At 36.8% G+C, this 21,121-nt stretch overlaps 1 protein-coding gene and 1 pseudogene across 1 annotated transcript in view; one reads left to right on the forward strand and one right to left on the reverse strand.

The window, feature by feature from the left end:
- The window catches only part of ADGRV1 (adhesion G protein-coupled receptor V1), a 556,689-nt gene that overhangs the window by 327,676 nt on the left and 207,892 nt on the right, over positions 1-21,121 (forward strand). The gene's annotated exons all lie outside the window — the stretch shown is intronic.
- LOC118017080 overlaps positions 1-21,121 on the reverse strand; it is a 34,273-nt pseudogene that overhangs the window by 10,539 nt on the left and 2,613 nt on the right.

Below are 21,121 nucleotides of genomic sequence, written 5' to 3' on the forward strand. Positions count from 1 at the left end.
GGAATAGATCACTCTCCATACCTATCTGAGGCTATGTTCTCTATTCTATCTGGCCCTCAATAGGTAAACCTCCCCTACATGGCCAAAAGCAACAAAGTTGAGAAAACCAAGCTGCATCTGGAAACCTGTTATTAGTCTGCCTCTTCCCATACCAAAAGCCTACGTTCTTGCCTTTTTCCCAGGGTCTGACTTTGGGCCCTGTTCTCTGCTGGCTATGACCTCAGCACCTCTCTAACATAAGAATTTGGCTTTCTTCTCTCTGCCTCATTTCATTCTCTTTCTTTGTACCCTAATTTTTACACTGCAGATACTTTTGGTTTTTCTCCTTTCTTTGACTGTACTTTTAGGTTTCTCCAGGCATGGTGTGCCCACCTCCTGCACCGTCCAGACTTTCACTGTCCATTCCTTCCCCTCCCCCTGCCACTTCCCCAATCTTATCTACCTCACTGAGCAGTCTGGTCTCAAGAATGAGCTTCTTGCATCTTAGCCTGCTGGAGTTTGGGCAAGCTAACCTTGCCCATCATCTAATGGATCTCACCAACCTGTCTGTCTACCTGGGGTGATGCCATCAGTTCTTTAAAAGAAAGTATGGCTGAGGCGCCTGGGTGGCTCAACTGGTTAAGCGTCCGACTCTTGATTTTAGCTCAGGTCTTGATCTCAGCTTAGGTCTTGATCTCAGGGTCGTAAGTTCGAGCCCCACGTTGGGGTCCACGCTGGGTATGGAGCCTACTTAAAAAAAAAAAAGGAAGAGAGTATGGCTTTGTGCCTATTGATCCCTCTGGTTTCCCTTTGACTGACGATTCCTTGCACTTTTTCTCACCACAAATTTCATGTTGGATAGACAATATAAGAAAAACACACATACTTCTTTTATTTATTTGAGTTTTTTTTTTTCAAACTTTATTTGAGTAAAGTTATATCACCTAGCCCCTGTTTTAGATGTCATCACTCCACTAATCTTGTTTAATCTATTAACATGGGGGTGGAGAGTTAATGATAAATAGAATGGAATAAATTTTACTAGCAGAAAGTAATACTTTATCTGCTCTTAAATAGGGATGTGTCCATTTAGATGAGTATTTAATAGTTCTCTGAAAGGCTTTGCTTGGATGCCCAGACTCCTGCACACAGACTACTGCCATTCTTTTCTTTAATCTAAAACCAAGCTTCTCAGACATTAATGTGAATATGGGTTTGTATACAAAACAGACCACTGCATACCTTGAACTTTATGGGCAAAATCACCTTTGAAAATCCCTTTTGTTTGGCCCTTCAACTGAATTTTTTTTTTTAATTTAAATCATTTACCAAGATTTTAAAATCAGGAAATTTCAGCAGAAATCCAGATTTTTAGTTCAAAAAAACTTTAAATCTGACAGCATCACTACTTGCAGTAGCTATGAGCTGGCTCCAAGGAACAGCTGACTCTCGACACGGGTATGTGCTTGTTGGTTTGACGTAATTCCTGTCCTGCAGGCCTCCCTCACTTATATTAGCTGTTGGGCCTTATAGGCATTTGCATTTGTGACCTTTGTCCTAAAAGGAGAAGAATGGTTGGAACCGAAGAGAATAAGGCATAGATTCTTACATAGCAACATTTTCTTTTGGAAAATTAAAACATACCGAAAAAATTACAAAGAATAAAATAACAGTCTCGTATTACCACCACCCAGAATAAGTTTCTGTTAAGTTTTGGGAAATTTGCTTTCAAGGATTTCCCACTATAGAATTTTATTAGGATGTGCAGGAGTTAATTTCTCCCTCAGCAAGCTTCCCCCATTCTTAAAGATTTTGCTACATTTTTCCTTGGGAGATGTAATTATTTCAGGTTTGCAAAGTCTAGTCACTTTGTGACTAGGGTGTTAGGCTTTCTCCAAATTGGGGACTTTACTGGTTCCTGGTTAAGGATTTTTTTTGACCACTGGGCCCAAGTAGAAAACATGGTTGTCAGTTGATTTCATAGTGGTTTAAATAGGACAAAGGCACAGTTTTAAGTACTTTTAACAGGTTAATTTGTGAGTATTCATAAATGTGGAACATTTCAAGGCAGTTAGATTCATCTTAGTTCTGACTTTACCCATTTAGGAAGGTATATTTTTCAGATTCTGGCCAGCTTCAGGCCAAAGGAAGTAAGTGAATATAGTCAAGTATTCATCTAGACCAAAGTTGAGAAATCCAGCTGCCTTTCTCACGTGGTGTGATATTTCTAGCCACACCTCCATTGCCTTCAAACCTTTGTACCAAAGAGCTCTCCCCTTGGGAAGGAGTGTGAACCCATTTGACTTTTGCTCAGACTACTTACATAATTCTCAACTTCTGATTTGCGGGTGCTGTGCATTTTAGCAGTTTGACCATACTCAGGGGTTTAGGATGCAAATAATTTTTTAAATTAGGATTTAGAGTCTTTTGCTTTCTCCCAAGAGATAATTTAATCCGTAGTATGGCTGTGATATACAAATAAATGTATAAGGATATAAAATAAATTTTTCAATGAGATAAAGTATAGAGCTCAACACTTTGGTATTTAATTAGTGTTTAGTTGATGTCAGTATCTTCCTTATTAAAAATATGCATTATCCCAGCAATATCATGGATTAGATAGAATTCTGTGGTCTATTCAGGAAGCCTCACTATGTCATAGCATGGTTTCTGTGGGAAAACACACTCTGTGATACACATATTGGGAAAGGATGCAAGGATGCTAGGAATCCAACTTTCTTACTTAGCCACAAACCCTGAGGGTGGTGTATGTGACAGTCATTTGTGCTGATAGATACCTGCAGACTCTTGTGTTTCTGTTGTTCACACCTTACACCTCAGGCTAGAGCCCTCTCTCCTCCACTTTTCCCAGCTCCATTAGGTATATTTGGCACATTTTGGCACCCGCAACCCTATTTCTCTCTCTCTCTTTTTTTTTTTTTTTTTTTACCATTTCTCTTCTGTTCATTCCCATGAGTACAGTATTGGTGAACATATCTCCTACTTCAGAAGGAGTATATTCACTTACAGCAATAAGCCATTTCTGTTTGTCTTTCTGTAGCAAACGCTTATTGTTCTTATCTTAAAGATGAATTTGAAAATGCCTGTATTAGACTCCTTTGTTTGTTTATAATCAGGTAAATCAATGTATTAGACTCCTTTGTTTGTCTGTAATTGACTAAATCACTGCTGTTTTTATTCCCAAATATACATTTCTGTAATTCAATTTTAAGAGCAAATTCCCCTAAGAGAGGACAGAAGAGTAAACAGTGTCTGTACATAGCCCAATTTCAGTGTTGCATGAACTAGCAGGTGACTGGGATTTTGTTTTGAAAACCAGCAGGAAATTCGGTTTAGCCAGATGGGGGAACGGAGGGGATGGGGGGAGAAGTAGGGGCCTGATAATGTAATGTCCAATTGCTTATGATAAACAGTTTTTGTTTCATTCTAAGTGTGATAAGAAGTCATTTTAAAGTTTTGGCTGCTGGGTGGAGGATGGGCTGCGGTGAAAAGTAGATGGTGGGGAACAGTGAAAACAAAGAGAACAGTGAAGATGTCTTTGCAAGCGTCCAGGGGAAAGATAGGGATGGCTTAAACTAGGGGATTAGTAGTGGGGAGAAGAGGTTTCAGGTTTGTGTTATATCTTGAAGGTAAAGCCAACAGGATTTGCTGCTGGGCTGGATGTTTCCTGTGAGAGAAAAAGAGGAGTCTAGGCAGACCCCTGGTTTGAGTCACTCAGTCTTTACTGATCCCTTCCCTTCAACACACCAGTTATCCAAGTCATTTCTTCCTTCCAGAACTTTGAGCCCTACTCCATTCCTTGCTTCTCATCTCTTCTCTAACCACCCACCTCTGGAAACTTACAGATTATACCTGTTTTGTGAACTTTCTAACAGATTTTGAAATCCTTGATCTTTCATCAAACTCTTCTGATTGACCAAAGACCACACTCTTTCCACATAGTTTATTCAGTTGGGAGCAAGAGTTTCCATAGCTGTTCTGTCCTCAATCCAGGTACATATGTTGCATCCTGGCTACAGTGCTCTACCTTTTAACTGAGAAATACTAATGCCTCATTTTCCATTATGTATTTGCCCTGCATGTTTAATCCATGTTTTAATATATGTGCATTCATGTAAGTGCCTGTCTTTGATTTTGAACACTTAGAGGGATACAACTCGTTCCTAAATAAATATTTTTTAAGTGATGAGAACATTTCAGTTCCACTGTAGTAGCTAGTGGCTTGTTTGGTAAGAATTTTAATCACACTTTGACTAGTAATCAGGCTCTTTTCTCCTCACATTTTAAAGTGATGGCGTACCTGGATTTTTCTGAAGGAAGCACTCTGCTTTCAGTTTTCAAGGACTGGCCTTTGAAAACTCAGTAAACCACACTGAGTTTACCAAGCTCTCCATTATGCCAGTATCATACCTTTGTCATTCTACCACATGTGACATCTATTTCCCAATAATGGAAAGCCACTTTTGTGTTAGAAACTCTTTGGAAAGGGATGGGAAAATCCTTTATTTTAGGGGAAAAGTGACATCCCATTTACTGGTAATAAATCTAGAATTTTCATTGAGCTGACTTTAATAATATGTTTTTATGAACCATGTTTAGCAACAGGAATTAATTTCCTTTGAGTATCACCATGGACTTTAGAAACCAAGAATGATTTATTTGCTTTGTGTCTAAGATTAACCAAGTTAAGAATGGAAAAATCCTATTAGATCATAAGAGACTGTTCCCTTCCCCACTGCAGGATTATGTGCTACAGTGTATTTCCTAATCTTTGTTCTTTTTAATAACATTCTTCCTGTATCCATTTGAAAGTCATCACCCCCAAAATATTTCCATGAAATTATATCGTGCATGATTTCAGATAAAGATAAATTTCTTATGTTTGTTTTACAATACACACCAAAGTTTTTTTTTTAAATATTGAGCAATATTTATCTCTTTCAAATGAGACAATCATACTAGCTCTCTACAAGTTTAAATAAAAACAGTATTTTCTTGTACTTGAGTAACTTGCACTATAATTTTGGAATAGTGCTATTTTATTTGGAACACAGAGTGGACTATGTGTCATTTGTCAGATATACTTTACGAAGAAATTAGAATGTACCCTAAACCAAGAGGGAAGCAGATCAGGGTTTGTTTTCTTTTTTGGCTTTCTGTTTCTTAATATAAAAAAGGTGGAATTGATAGACTAATGATCCATTGGGATATGGATAACTCAATAAAGTGGTAGTCCATATTCTCAGAGAGTATAGAGATGCACATGCAGAGCTGCCAGACCTCAACTAGTGACTATTGCTGGGTGGTCTGTCCATGATTCCCACATGGTGTCCAGCCAGGACTTTATTTGTTCAAACTTAACTAAGATCCATCTAGAAAATACCACTAGGAAATAGTGTAAATTCAATCAATCAGCAAATTAGTTATTAGGTAGGTCATTATTTAATACATTAAGCGGGGCTACTGTGGACATTTCTCTTTCATCCTAATGGTCTGTGTGTTTTGAATTATTCTCAAAGATAGTTTGAAAATCTGCTGGCTTAAAAAAACAAACTAACTAACTTGAGAAACAAAAGAATAAGCCTGAATGTTATGTGTCAGTTAAATTGGATTTGCATATTATCTTAATAACAGTCTGCAATTAATCATCTAAATTAATAAATATTACTTTTTTCCACCAAACCTGATAAAAACCTACTAATTTACTACTGAAAAATTGGCCATGGCTCCTCAGTGTTTCCAAGATGACATCTAAACTCCTTAGCACAGCAAATGCTTCAACAGCAAGCCATGCACAGTCTCCCCTTCTGTCCCTTCTCTTTCTCCGATCTCCCCCCTACCCCTCACCCATATTCCAGTGGTCTCATGTCTTTACTGCTGTAGATCCTGCTGCCACCTGCAACTTCTTCTCTTTCTTTGCCTGGTGGATTACTACTCATTCTCCATACCCAGCATCAAATGGCTGAGCAGTTTTTCTGGGCTCGACTAGGTGGCCCTGAAATATTTTATATTCTCTGGGTTTTTCTAAGGCTGAGATGATGCTTTTTCATTTCTGTATCCCTCTCTTCATTTAGTACCTGCCCCACTGTCTGCTAAATATTTGATAGCAGGGATATTGAATGTGTTTATGGATTTTGTCAGTAAGTTAATGAATGAATGCTATAGTAATCCATCCATGGGTGGCTACTAATCAACACTTTAATGACTAGTATCCAGTGTTTTCTATTCTGGTTCTTCATATTTCACACAAGTGATTAAATCTAGGCCTATTGTATTTTGGTACATGAGCCGTATTTTTATTTGCTTACCTTTACCTTGAATTCAGTGGCAGAATCTTATTATAATTATCTTAGATAAGTTACTTGATCTCACACAATTATATAATAAATATTGCATGCATTTGCCCTTCTGTGCATTTGTTTGGGTAAAGAGTGATATCACAGTATTCAGGGAGTTCTCAGAAACATTTAAGAAATATTCTACTAAAAATCAAAATATAACATGAATCCATAGCTCTTTGGGTTTTTGGAATCTCTTCAGGGAAGCTGACGAATGAAATGAGAAAAAAAATGCAGGGCTGTACACAGTTGTGTTAAAATGCTCAGAGGATAAAAATAATTGCTATAAAATTCAGAGAGTGATGTGTTGAGATGGATAAAGAAGGATTAAGGAAGGAGGTAGCATATGAGTGTGATTTTAAGGATAAATGGGGGGCAGAATACTGCAGGAATTTGGGGGCATCATAGCAGAAGTACAGGCTCTGGAGAATATTTCCTTGATCACCCTTCCTTACTTTACCTTTTCTCCAGACACTCCAGTTTGCCTGCTGCTATGCACAAGATCACACTAGCCAAGTTCTGGGAAAGGATCCAGTAGGAAACATGCAAGAAACTTCCTGGCCATGACAGAAAATTGCTTCAGTATTAGACTGCTTTGTTGCTTGGGCTTCACATCTGTTTCCTTGTCCTTTCACCAACCCCTATGCTGGTTAAAGTGGATCTCCTGATTCCTGCCTTCTTGACCTTGTTACCATTTCAGGAGCCTTGCCATTGTGCCTTGGGGTTCTCATCTGCCTGCTTGATTTTTTTTTTTTTTTTCACTTTTGGTCTCTGAGCTCCTGTGGACCTGTATGTTCTGATTTCTGCCTAGCTGAGGTTCCTGACTTGCTATTCTCACTCAGATCTTTGCTTGTTAGTGTAGCTGGCTTACCATCTATTAAGTTGCTGACCCTCTAGTTTTTAGTATAGTTGGCTTACTCTCTATTTGCATAGACTGCATTTCCAACCAGAAAATATTGTAGTCTCCGTTTCCTGCCGTGCATCTTGTTCTATCATAACAATCAGCTCACTTGCCATGAGTGATTCATTTATGGGAATACTGAAAAAATAGGATAAATCTGTAAAGGGATTTCCTAGATAGGTTGAAGTTTTTATGTCAGCGGTTTTTGAAATGGGGGGTTTGCACTTCAAAAATACACAGGGTGATCCACTGGAGTGTGAAAAGAAATTATTTTAATGACAGTTTTTATCTTAAATTTTAAAAAGAAATACAGTTATTTAAAATACAAAAGAAATGAAAAATATAAATATTTAAAATAAAAATAAATAAATTATACAAATATTTAAATTATAGATTGACCTAAGTTACTCTGTATGCCAGAATGCTCATACATCAAGTGTGGCAACAGGTTTCTGGAAGGAGGTGTCTGAACTCCACGTCTTGTAAGAGTTGACAGTGGGGACCTTACCTGTTTATTCACTTTCAGCATATTTGAGGAATTGCATATTTGTGTGCCTGGATTTACAGATTGTGTTTTTAGCTTTAACCAGAATAGCACTCAAAAAGTTGATCAAGTGATCAACAACCACATGTACAGATTTTATGCATCTGAGAGCCAGGAACACAAGGCCTGTACTCCTAATACAAACTCTAACTACACTTAGAGCAAAAATTAATAGGATTTTGATCAGTTATAACAGAAATTCCAGCAACAAATATTGGTAATTTCCAAAAAGACTATTTGAAAGGCAGATACCTACAAATATCTCTGATGAAGAACCTCACCCTATGTGTATATTCTACTTTGAGATAATAAGCATAGTGAGCATGGTATCATTTAAAAATAGTGTTTATTTCACTTTTATACTTAACCTTTAAAATTTCCATTTTTGCTCATGTTTAGTTATATATATTTAATTCTGAGAATAGATGTATGTATTTTATACATAAATAATATTCAAATTTTGAGTACATGATCAAAAATTTTTTTGGTGATTGGGGTTGTTCAGTGCTCATCTGATTGAAAATGTTTGGAAATCACAGGTATTCCCAGTGGGGGCTGGTTTCAATGTGGGAGTGATTAGATGAATTTAGACCTTTCTGAAGTTTATTCTAAAGAGGTTGAATATGGAATACTAATTTATTATTATTATTAACCTAATTTATTATATCATTAGGTTCTCATTTGAAATCACAACCCAAAAGAAATTTTTAGGAAAGAATTCACTTCTGTTGGGAAATTGAGTTGTGTACCATTTCCCTGAATACTCCGCATAGGTGTATATAAACTAATTTTTGAGGAAGAGGAGATATGTATGTATATACACACAGACACTTATACATATATACACCATTGAATTTTGCTCTAAGTGTAGTTAAGAACAAGTTTGTATTCAGAGTATAAGTATCACCTTTGACATGAGGGGTACTTTTTTTTTTCCAGTCTTTTTTATTGTTATGTTAATCACCATACATTACATCATTAGTTTTTGATGTAGTGTTCCATGATTCATTGTTTGTGTGTAACACCCAGTGCTCCATGCAGAACGTGCCCTCTTTAATACCCATCACCAGGCTAACCCACCCCCTCACCCCCCTCCCCTCTAGAACCCTCAGTTTGTTTCTCAGAGTCCATAGTCTCTCATGGTTCGTCTCCCCCTCCGATTTCGCCCCCATGAGGGGTACTTTCAATCTGCAAGTTCTTGGCAAGAATCTTTTTAAAGATGTATGTATTCATGTTTTCCTTGCTGTCTGAAAATTTACTTTATGCCACGTTGCTTTTACAAAAGACCTACATTAGTAGCTGTTTGCACTAACTGAAAGAAATCTGAAGAGGATTTAGCTTTTATAAAATGGTAACTGCCTCTTTGCTTTATACCATTTTAGTTTATGAAAGGTTTACTAGAAATCCTCTACTTTTGGATAGCAGGAGAAATTTGTATATGTATATATATATGTGTGTGTGTGTTTATATATACACAGAGACACATACTTTTCACAGTTTTTATATTTAATATCAAGAAACTGACTTTTGACCAAAAATCTAATTTTTATGGGAATATATATATATTTAAAATATATTTATTTTAATTTTAAAATAATTTAATTTTAATTTTAAATAATTTTAAAATATTTTAATATATTTAAATATGTGTGTGTGTGTGTGTGTGTGTGTATATATATATATATATATATATATATTTTTTTTTTTTTTTAGAGAGAGGGAGAGAACAAGGAAGGGACAGAGGGAGAGACACAATACCAAGCAGGTTCCATGCCCAGCAGAGCACCCAACACAGGGCTCCATCTCACAACCCTGAGATCATGACCTGAGCCAAAATCAAGAGTTTGATTAACCAACACTTAATCAACTGAGCCACCCAAGTGCCCTGGGAATATATCTTTTGATAGCAAAGTGATGGCAAGTTCTTTTGTCAGTCCTGTTACAATTCTTGTCAGGTATTTGAAGTTCACAACTTGTAAGAAATAGAATGACGTTAACCTAGTATGAGATGGTCCTTATATTAACTGAGTACTAGCCATATCTTTTTTAAAGTTTTTATTTAAATTCCAGTTAGTTAACATACAGTGTAATATTCATTTCAGGTGTACAGTATAGTGATTCAACACTTCCATACAACACCCTGTACTCATCACAAGTGCACTCCTTAATCCCCATCGCTTTTTTTCACCCATCGCCCTACCCACCTTCCCTCTGCTAACCATCGGTTTGTTCTCTATAGTTAAGAGTCTGTTTCTTGGGGGCACCTGGGTGGCTCAGTTGGTTAAGCGACTGCCTTCGGCTCAGGTCATGATCCTGGAGTCCCTGGATCTAGTCCCGCATCGGGCTCCCTGCTCGGCAGGGAGCCTGCTTCTGCCTCTGACCCTCCCCCCTCTCATGTGCTCTCTCTCTCTCATTCTCTCTGTCTCAAATAAATAAATAAATAAAAATCTTTTTAAAATAGAGTCTGTTTCTTGGGACACCTAGGTGGCTCAGTCGGTTAAGGGTCTGTTGTTTTTTTTTAAGATTTTTTATTTATTTATTTGACAGCAAGAGAGGCAACACAAGCAAGGGGTGGGAGAGGGAGAAGCAGGCTTCCAGCAGAGCAGGGAGCCCGATGCGGGGCTCAATCCCAGGACCCTGGGATCATGACCTGAGCTGAAGGCAGAAGCTTAACAACTGAGCCACCCAGTGCCCCAAGGGTCTGATTCTTGATCTCAGTTCAGGTCCTGATCTCAAGGTCATGAGTTCAAGCCTCATGTTGGGCTCCATGCTGGGTGTGGAGCCTACTTAAAAAAAAAAAAAATCTTTTCTTGGCTTGCCTCTCTTTTTTTCCTTTTGCTCATTTTTGAACTTTTTTTTAATAGATGAGTCCTTTATTAATTTGACTCTATGCTTGTTCTTATTATATTTATTGTATATGATGCTACATTCAGTGCATGTTTTCAACTATGTGCTCTATTGCCTTTACTATTGTTTCTTTGGGCATTGAGGGAGATTTCTATCTTTATTCTAGTAATTATCTTTGTACTATTACCTTAAAATTTTTTTAATTTAAATTCAATTTTGTTAACATATAGTGTATTACTAGTTTCAGGGGTAGAATTTAGTGATTCATCATTTGTATATAGGACCCAGTGCTCATTACAACAAGTGCTCTCCTTAATGCCCATCACCTAATTACCCCATCCCCAGCCACCTCCCCTCCAGTAACCCTCAGTTTGTTTCCTATAGTTAAGAGTCTCTTATGGTTTGTGCCCCTCTCTGTTTTTATCTTATTTTATTTTTCCTTTTCTTCCCGATGTTCATCTGTTTTGTTTCTTAAATTCCACATGTGAGTGAAATCATATGGTATTTGTCTTTCTCTGACTGACTTATTTCGTTTAGCATAATACCTGCTAGTTCCATCCATGTCATTGCAAGTGGCAAAACTTCATTCTTCGTGGTGGCTGAGTAATATTCCATTGTATGTATATACCTCATCTTTATCCATTCATCTGTTGATGGACATTTGGGCTCTTTCCTTAGTTTGGCTATTGTAGACATTGCTGCTATAAACACTGGGGTGTTTATGTGCCCCTTCGAATCACTATTTTTGTATACTTTGGATAAATACCTACTAGTGCAATGGCTGAATCATAGGGTAGTTCTGTTTTTAACTTTTTGAGGAACCTCCATACTCTTTTCCAGAGTGGCTGCACCAGCTTGCATTCCCACCAACAATGTAAGAAGGTTCCCCTTTCTCCACATCCTCACCAGCTTCTGTTGTTTCCTGAGTTGTTCATTTTAACCATTCTGACCAGTGTGAGGTTGTATCTCATTGTGGTTTTGATTTGTATTTCCCTGATGCCTAGTGATATTGAGCATTTTTTCGTGTCCTTTGGCCATTTGTGTATCTTCTTTGGAGAAATGTCTGTTCATGTCTTTTTGCCCATTTTTTTACTGGATTTTTTTGTTTCTTGGGTGTTGAGTTTGATAAGTTCTTTATAGATTTTGGATACTAGCCCTATATCTGATATATCATTTGCTAACATCTTCTCCCATTCCATAGGTTGTTGTCTTTTAGTTTTGTGGATTGTTTCCTTTGCTGTGCAAAAGCTCTTTATCCTGATGAAGTCCTGATAATTCTTTTTGCTTTTGTTTCCGTTGCCTTTGGAGATGTGTCTAGCAAAAAGTTGTTGAGGCCAAGGTCAGAGAGGTTGCTGAGTACTGGCCATATATTATTTAATATTGAAAAATAAAGTTCCACTGTATGTGTTTTCTGTCCATTCCACAAATAAACCTGATAAAGGATTTGTAATAGAGAACTGTAACATCTTAAACACATTCTGTGGGTTTACCAAGGAAAGTAAAATTCTATAAAATTGGAGTAGCTTTATTTTTAAGTTAAGTTCTTCAGGAAAAGGGGTAGGTAGCATAATGAGAATTCTGTTTTTAATTTACATCAGTTCTTTCATGTATTGACAACGGTGTGACTCTTTTAGTGACAGCTAGGCATTTAACTTTTGAACTCTTTCGTATTCTGTAAACATTAGGAAGCACCAGTTTGTCTCTTGATCCAAACATTCCCATCTAGGACTCGTGCTGAATCCATGATCAGTTAACTTTGTTTACTCAAAATCTTTTAAAAGGTATGATTTGGATTCATTTTCTTAATATTTCCATAGAAACTAAATAATTGGTCAACCATATCATTTTACATACGGTTTACCTGGGAGAATAACGTTTATTTTAGCTTATGGTAATTTTTATTATTATAAACAATATAAAATGAATCACTCAAAAGCTGACTTTGAAACTTGTCATATGTTATATTAGTGATTTTGATATTACACACTAAATATATAATGCCTACCCCCTTTATTTATGTATTTATTTTGGCCTCGATCTTCTTAGCTTGGATCCAGAAGAGTATACATTTTTTGGAATCAGAAACAATGTCATAGACTTTTTCCCCCTTGTCTTGTCAGGAAGTTAATTAAAATGGAAACTTTTCCAAATCTCCCCCAAAAAGTGTCTTCCAGTAGCTTAGGTTGAGAACCCCTACGCATAAGAGGACAGTTCAAAGCGTCCTGTTGAGTGACCCCATCATGGTCAGAATGCTGAGTCTGCAGTGCTTCACACCTGCCCAGCTTCACATCTTGGCTTTGTCAATTCTGAGCTCCATGATGGCGGTAGTGGACTCACTGAGCCAGTCTCAGGGAGTTGTTACGAGCATAAAATGCAAAAAAGCATATAAATGCCCTAATGAGGTGCCTGAAACGTGGTAAGTACTTCATAAATAAAAACTATTATTTTGTCATTATGATTATGGAGAAGAGAGAACCTTGTGTAACAGGCGTGTTTAAAGAGATAATTAACCTCTCAAGACTATTGGTAAAAAGCAGCAAGCCTTTTGTAGGTAGTGCTGATACCAGGTCCTTTTATAATGAGGGAAGGGGGAAGGAAAGGAAGAAGGGAAGCAGCTGAATAGGAGGATCTGAGTCAACTTGCGGCCTGAGTGGCCTTTATGATGTTAAGTCACAGTACCAAGCATTTCTCTTGACCAGCGGCCAACATTGTCTGCTGCTCCAGGTTACTTAAGTCCAGTTCTCAGACCTATATTGTCCACATTTGTTTTTATATAGTAGAAATTTAGGACTTTGATGTTGCCATTTGAAACATATTTTCATTCCCCATAACCTTTCAGGATTATACTATATGAAAAACAAGACTAGACAAATATATTAAGTCTTGAAGAAACTACTTTCTATATTGAATGAAATGAGAAAAATTGTTCAGAGCAAACCCTAACACTGCAAGAAGGACATCCCTATATTTGGTGAAGAGAATTGGAATATTCATAAATATATTTTTAGAAACACATATTGGGAGTTTAATCCTCACAATGACCCTCTGAGTAAGTTGTTATTGCCATTTTACAGAGGAAGACCTTGAGGCACCAAAAATGTAACTTTCCTGAGGTCAAACATCTATTTAAACCACTTAGCAGGTAGCTAGTTCTGCTCCAGAGCTCATGCCTAAACTTGTGTCCTGTTCACACTCTTAACCCCATTCTATGTTAATTCTGTGTTCCACATGTATTTCTGGTGATTAGAAGGCTCAGTGTCAAAATGCTGTGCCACACTTAATCAGGGGTTTGTGTTTTCGTGTAGGTGATTGGGCCCCAGGCAAGGTATGTGCATTATAGACCGCAGAAATAAAGGGCCAGTGCCTTCTCAGTAATCAGTTATTACTGAAACAGTAACCTCTGGATTTATTCAGGTCACAGAAGCAGCAATTACAGCAGGAATCAGAGAATCAGTGCTCTTGTGAATTTCACTCCTAGCCCAAAGCATAAACCTAAATTTGTAGGCTTTTTTTTACTACATTATCCTGTCATATCAATATTTACCATTTTCTTAGAATTCTTATTTTTATGACTTGGTGGAAGTTATCCAAGCACTTAGGTCTAATAGAAGTTTGACTTTGGAAAGTGGTAGCGTAAAAATAATTTTAGAGATAGTGATTTATATACACATGAAATTGTAAAATGCCCTCAGTAGTATTAAGATTATAATAAAATTTTAAGAAATGTCTTCAAATTTTATTTTTCCTCGATTGCAGGAAATTGAAATTTGATGAGGAAACCTAGATATCCTCCATTCAGAGTTGTTTACTTCTGTGCCTTCTAAGCCACATTTATTGCAATTCATGCATCTCTTCCCATGGCAGAGGAGTTTTCTAAATATAATCACGAAAAGAGAGCTTCCTTTCTATAAACCTCATTCTGAAATGAGTTCCATGTAAGTGTCCACAGAAAAACCAAACAACCAAAAGACATTTTCAAGATACGTGTGTTCATTTTATCTGAAGATACTTAAAATCAGTGGTTCACGGATACATGATACTTTTGTCATGCCTCAACATCATAAATCTTTATAGCTGAATATCGTGCTATAGTGTTTTGTCATTGTGGCATGAATTTTGAAGATTTAGTAAGACCCTCTTAGCATGATTACTTTAACAGTGAAAATCTAATCCTTTGTTCAGTATGTGCAGTAGAGGATGGGACTATTTTAATGGATCCGGGTTTAGTTGAATAACACTAACCTTAAATGTGGCTTTACTTGGCCAGCCACTGTGCTAAACCCTTCATGAAGACTGTCTCATTTAATCCTCACAACAGATCTGTTAGTGAGCTCCTCTTACTGTCCCTGTTTTAAAAATGATAAACCTGAGGCTCAGAGAGTTTATTTAGCTTGACCTTAATTCTGGACGGAGGAATGTGGATATTATGCTCAGTGAAGTATAATTATTACAAGTATATTACTAAAAATTATGTAAATAAAAATTTTGTAAATATGGTTACTTTATCTAATAATTAACCTTTAATAAAAGATGTATTTCTCCTGTTTCTTATTGATTTTCACTTACCAGCTGCTACCAGATCCTTTTCATTAAGTTTATAGGTCAAGTGGTTAATAATCTTTAAACAGACCTTTAAAATCTACCATCTAAGTTTATTTATTAACGATAACAAAAACAAAAACAGCCTGTTTTTTCAAGAAACCTTTTCTAATTAACAGTAGTCATGTGATTACGATGTTTTAATTACCTTTAAGATCTCGTAAGAGACAAGTTCTCTAAGTGACTATTGGAACATTTGTGAAGAAAGAGATTTTATTATGGTCTCTGCCTGTGTGCTTTCCTTAAAACTGGATAAATTGTAATGTTTGTAATTGTTTTCTTTTTTTTTAACTTTGAGAAACTTAATTAAATTTTTTTCTTTGTCTTTAACTTTGAGAAACTTAAATATAATTCAACATAATTCAACATAATTCTTTTAAATATTCATTATTATTAATTTGTGGGAATTATTACCTAGAAAATACTAACTTATCAAGACAGCACTCTTAAAGTAATCTTAGAGGGGCGCCTGAGTGGCTCAGTAGTTAAGCGTCTGCCTTCGGCTCAGGTCATGATCCCAGGGTCCTGGGATCGAGCCCCGCATCGGGCTCCCTGCTCTGCAGGCAGCCTGCTTCTCCCTCTCCCCCTCCCCCTGCTTGTGTTCCCTCTCTCACTGGTCTCTCTCTGTCAAATAAATAAATAAAATCTTTAAAAAAAAAAGTAATCTTAGAAAAGGTAATATATTCAGATGTAGTTTAAGCTAACTGATTTTTAATTATTTGTTATAGGGTTTTATTTATCATTTTAACAAATACAAATTAAAAATAATCAGTATTCTGATTTAAAAGCACCTTGATGTTAAAATAATTACTTTGAAGTTTGTTGTATTGAGTGGCTATGGAGTTTGGCTTAAGAATTCAGAGGTTGTTTAGTTCCCCTGACTTTAGTATTACATATTAATCTCTGTGGCCTTTGCTCTGAAATCTGGGGAAGAACCACATGAACTGGGCATGATGAGGTCCATGACCTTGTTTGTTTGTTTTTCCATTGTGTCTGAAGGCTAAACTCTTTTAGGAACGCGAAAGCACTCTGCAAAAATGAACATTGACTGTGAGATTGGTAGAGAAGGGGGTGGGAACAAAGTAAAAAAATACACATGGAGTTCTAAAATTAGCCACTGTTATCAATGCCCTGCCCACGGGGGGCTGCTGGCTGTCCTGTGGTTGGAAGGACTCTCCCCCACCTCCATTGAGATGCCCCGAGGAGGAGGATCCCAGCCTCCTGGTCACAGGCTTTGCCCTTATATAATGTACTACATGGTTATGCTTCATCCTTAGAAAAATCACCAAAATTAACTTCCAAAAAAGAGCAGATTGGTTTATTTTACCATAATTATACACATAACTAATAGTTCAGAATTTCATAATTCATGTGTGTAAACATTTAGACTGTAATGATAAGGCTTTTGGCCATACTTCGCATTATTTGTTGATATTTTGAAGCCCTTAAACATTTTTGATCCTCTTATATTTGGGGTGACAGGTCGTCGTTTAGATGGGTATGGGCAGGGACTTTTGATCTCTTCATAGCATTTCCAAGATATTTACTTAGGGTGTGGACCAGCACCAGGGCTTGGAGAGTTGGAGATGTGCAGGGGGTGTTTGGATGCAGTTTGCACCTTTGGCCTCCCAATGAGTATTCAGTGTAGCCACTTTATTATATTTTTATGGGATTTCTTTTAGAAGCCCATTCCAGTGAGTTAATTGAAAGTAATGATTACATTTAACAAGGCAATGACAATTTTTAAAAACATGGATTTAATGTAATAATTTTTCATTTCATTTGCTGTGGTACTTTAATAACTATGTCATTTAATAACATTAAAAATATGAAGGTGTTTTCAGGGTACCTAGGTGGCACAGTTGGTTGAGCATCCCACTCTTGGTTTCGGTTTGGGTCATGATCTCAGGGTCATGGGATTGAGCCCCACCTGGGACTTCACACTCAGTGGGGAGTCGGCTTGAGTCTCTCTCCCTCTTCCTCTGTCCCTCCCCCTGCTTGCAAGCTCTCTCTCTCAAATAAATCTTTTTTTTAAAAAAAGAAGGTATTTTGAAATTGATAACATCATTACACTAAATAAGATTAGAGGAAATGTAAATTTTCAACCATCCCACCACCAATAGATAAATTGATTAGGTCTCTTTGTGGTGGAGCCTGGGCATTTGAATTTTTGGGAAACTCTGCAGGCGACCTTGTGTGCACCCCAGGTGAAAAACAGTAACAAGTTTCCAGTATTGTTACGAAGATTAAATGAGGAACAACTAGAATTTGAAAAATGAAAGTTCTTCCTCAAAGTACTCTTCCTTGCCATAATGTACTACAAATATTTGATGTATTTATGTGATTAAGGTGAGGTTTAGTTTAAGCTTTGAGTATAGTTCCCTTAAAGGAAATAGAGACTATAGCTTGATAGAACAAACAGAAAAAAATATTTTAAAAGAATATTTTTTGTATCTTTTGAAAATAGTTTATTGGCTTCTTGAATAAAAAGATCCTTTTTAGGGGCGCCTGGGTGGCTCAGTCGGTTAAGCATCTGCCTTCGGCTCAAGTCATGATCCCGGGGTCCTGGAATTGAGTCCCACAACGGGCTCCCTGCTTGGCAGGGAGCCTGCTTCTCCCCATCCATGGCCCTGCTTGTGCTCTCTCTCTCTCTCTCACTCTCTCTCTCTCAAATAAATAAATAAAATCTTAAAAAAAAAAAAAAAGATCCTTTTTAGGGCACCCGGGTAGCTTAGTTGGGTAAACCTCAGACTCTTGATTTAGGCTCAGGTCATGATCTCGGGGTGGTGAGATCGAGCCTCAGGTCACGATCCATACTCAGTGGGGAATCTGATTCTCTCCCTCTCTCCCTAAGATAAATAAATAAATCTTCTTTAAAAATCCTTTTTCCTTTCAGAGTCAGTTTTTACTTTCCATCATTCTAAATTCAGCTGCTCCCTAGAATTTACATAATTTTATCAGATATCACTTATTTTTAATATGCTAATGAGGAATGATGAACATTTTATAGTTTATTTCTATAATGAGCTAAGCTAATCAAGAAATTTATGTTTTGGGGCACCTGGGTGGCTTAGTCGTTAAGTGTCTGCCTTCGGCTCAGGTCATGATCTCAGGGTCTTGGGATCGAGCCCCACATCGGGTTCCCTGCTCAGCGGGAAGCCTGCTTCTCCCTCTCCCACCCCCCTGCTGTGTTCCCTCTCTTGCTGTGTCTCTCTCTGTCAAATAAATAAAATCTTTAAAAAAAAAAAAGAAATTTATGTTTTGTTAGATGAATTAGAGAAGTTATATAATCTCATTAGTATCTTTTCCTCTAATTATTGCAGAAAACTATTTTTCTCATTATAAAACATTTAGAAGCAGTTATAAGTTTCTTATAAAGTGAATAACTCAACAGAAATGGTATAGTTAATATTTAAAATGTAAAGAGGGAATTTTACTTCTTTAAGTTTTAGAAATTGAACCCAAGTTTCTCTGTACTTAGAAAAATCCCTCTTATTTTTTTTTAAAGATTTTATTTATTTATTTGAGAGAGAGAATGAGATAGAGAGAGCATGAGAGGGGGGAGGGTCAGAGGGAGAAGCAGACTCCCTGCTGAGCAGAGAGCCCAATGTGGGACTCGATCCCGGGACTCCAGGATCATGACCCGAGCCGAAGGCAGTCGCTTAACCAACTGAGCCACCCAGGCGTCCCGAAAAATCCCTCTTATAATAAATGTCATCACCAAATCTAATTGTTGTTTTTCATTTCTCATCTTCTTTTGATATTATTTACCACATCCTCCTTTGTGCAACTCTTTTTAACATTTTAATTAGTTTCAGAATTTTATTATGAAACATATATAAACTATTAAAAATGTGAGCACTCATATGCTTCCTCCCAGTGTAATAAATAAAACAGTATCAATGATTCAACCTCCCTGTGTGTTCCTCCCTGCTTGTAATTTCCTCCCTGCCCAAACAGAAGTGTAACCATTATCCATAATTTGATATAGAACATTCTCCTGTGTTTTTTATACTTTTACTATAGATGTGTGTACTCCTAGACAATACGTCATGTCATATTTTGGTATGTTTTTAACCTTTATATAAATGATATATAAAGTGTTTCTCTTTAGCACTTGTTTTTGTATTTTTCACTTGACATTGTTTTTTTGCAATTTGTCCTTAAAAAAAAATCTGTGACACTACTTTCTATTTGCTCTCACCCATATTTGCCCTCTTCATCTGCTTTGGTTGGTCCCTACTCCTTGATCAGTTTTGTTCCCAGGGTCCTGTAACCGACAGCCTTTACCTTTGCATTCCCTGCCTTACTTGACTTCTTCAAAGCTCTTGTATTCTCCTGAGATCCAAGGCTGTTTTTCTGAAAACCTGCTGGATATCTGCAACAGGAATCCTGCAAGTACCCTCACTTTCATCTTCAAAAAGTGAGTTCATTTTTTCCCTAGACCTGCAATTCCTTCTGCTTTTCTTTAATTTGAATAAGGATACACTATCAACTCTGCGATTTGTACTGTTACATTTAGATATTCTGAAACCCCTGGTTACATTTAGGTATTCTGAAACCCCTAGTATTCTTTACTCTTCGCTAAATCCTCTAGAGGTAAAAGGCAAACACTAAGCTGCTGGAACAAGACACAGAATAATAATACATACACATAATAACTAAGACTTAAGCCAGTGAACATTGCTTTATTTTGTTTTTTCCTTATACAATGGTCTGAGATGGGTGCCCAAGTCAATGGGCAGCTCACATCCACGTAACTCTTCAGAGACTGACTATAGCAAGTTTTCTGTCATTAACATATGACCTCCAGGGTTATTGTTCTAGCTAGTAGGAGAGGGGATAGAGGGAGACTAGGGTCAACAATTGACTCTTAAGCAAGGCCTAAGTTCACATCACTTTCATTCACATTCTGCTGGCTACAAGGGTTCTCTTGTTCTCTTAAGTGGGCAGCCACCCCCTGGCCACAACTATATACCATGAAAACATGGGAGAATGGATTGTGGTGGGTGGTCTCATATCTGTGCCACACATAGATTCATAGCATGTCTTTCAGAGGCTTTCCTTCCTCACCTCATTTAAATGCCACTGCTATAGTCCAAAGCTTCAACATCTCTTGCTTAAACTATTTCAAGTAACTTTTTGCCTGGTTATGTTTATTTCTTCCAATCCATCCCCCATGCTAATGTCAAAATTCTTTTTCTAAAATATTGGCATTCTATTGTTTTTCTTAAGGAAAATAAAAAAAGCTAATACATAATATAATGAGTATAGACAACAATATACTGCAATCATCAAAATTTCTAAGAGACTAAAACTTATCCCTATTACTAAAAAGAAAGGATAATTATATAATATGGTAAAAGTGCTAAAGATCTCTACAATAGCAATCATATTATAATATATAAATGTATCATATTATTATGCTATACACTTTAAATTTATACTGTGTTATATATCAAAATACATACATATATATATATATATATATAGAATATATATCAAATATATTCAATTAAAACAATCTGTTTAAAGTCCAGTATCCCTACAGGGTCTCTTCAGCGCATATGGAATGAACTCCATGATGCTTGAGACTCTTTCCACATATTCCATACTTGTAATGCTTGTGCTGGCTTACTGTGACTTAATCATGTTATGTATTTTCATAGCTATATTATCTTTATTTTTGAAATTTCCTGTGACTAGAGCTCTTTGTCCCTTTATTCTGTACAATTGTCATCACCTACCAGTGGCTTTCCTAGAGATAACCTTCCCCTGAAGTGGAGTTCATTGCTCCTTTACCTGTGTTGCCAAGTATTTAAATCTTCACTACTCCGAATAAGATCTTCAGACCAATAGCACTGGTATCATTTGGAAATTTGTTAGAAATGC

This window comes from Mirounga leonina, unplaced genomic scaffold (assembly GCF_011800145.1).
Source record: "Mirounga leonina isolate KUSES-001 unplaced genomic scaffold, KU_Mleo_1.0 Mir_168, whole genome shotgun sequence".
Taxonomy (NCBI): domain Eukaryota; kingdom Metazoa; phylum Chordata; class Mammalia; order Carnivora; family Phocidae; genus Mirounga; species Mirounga leonina.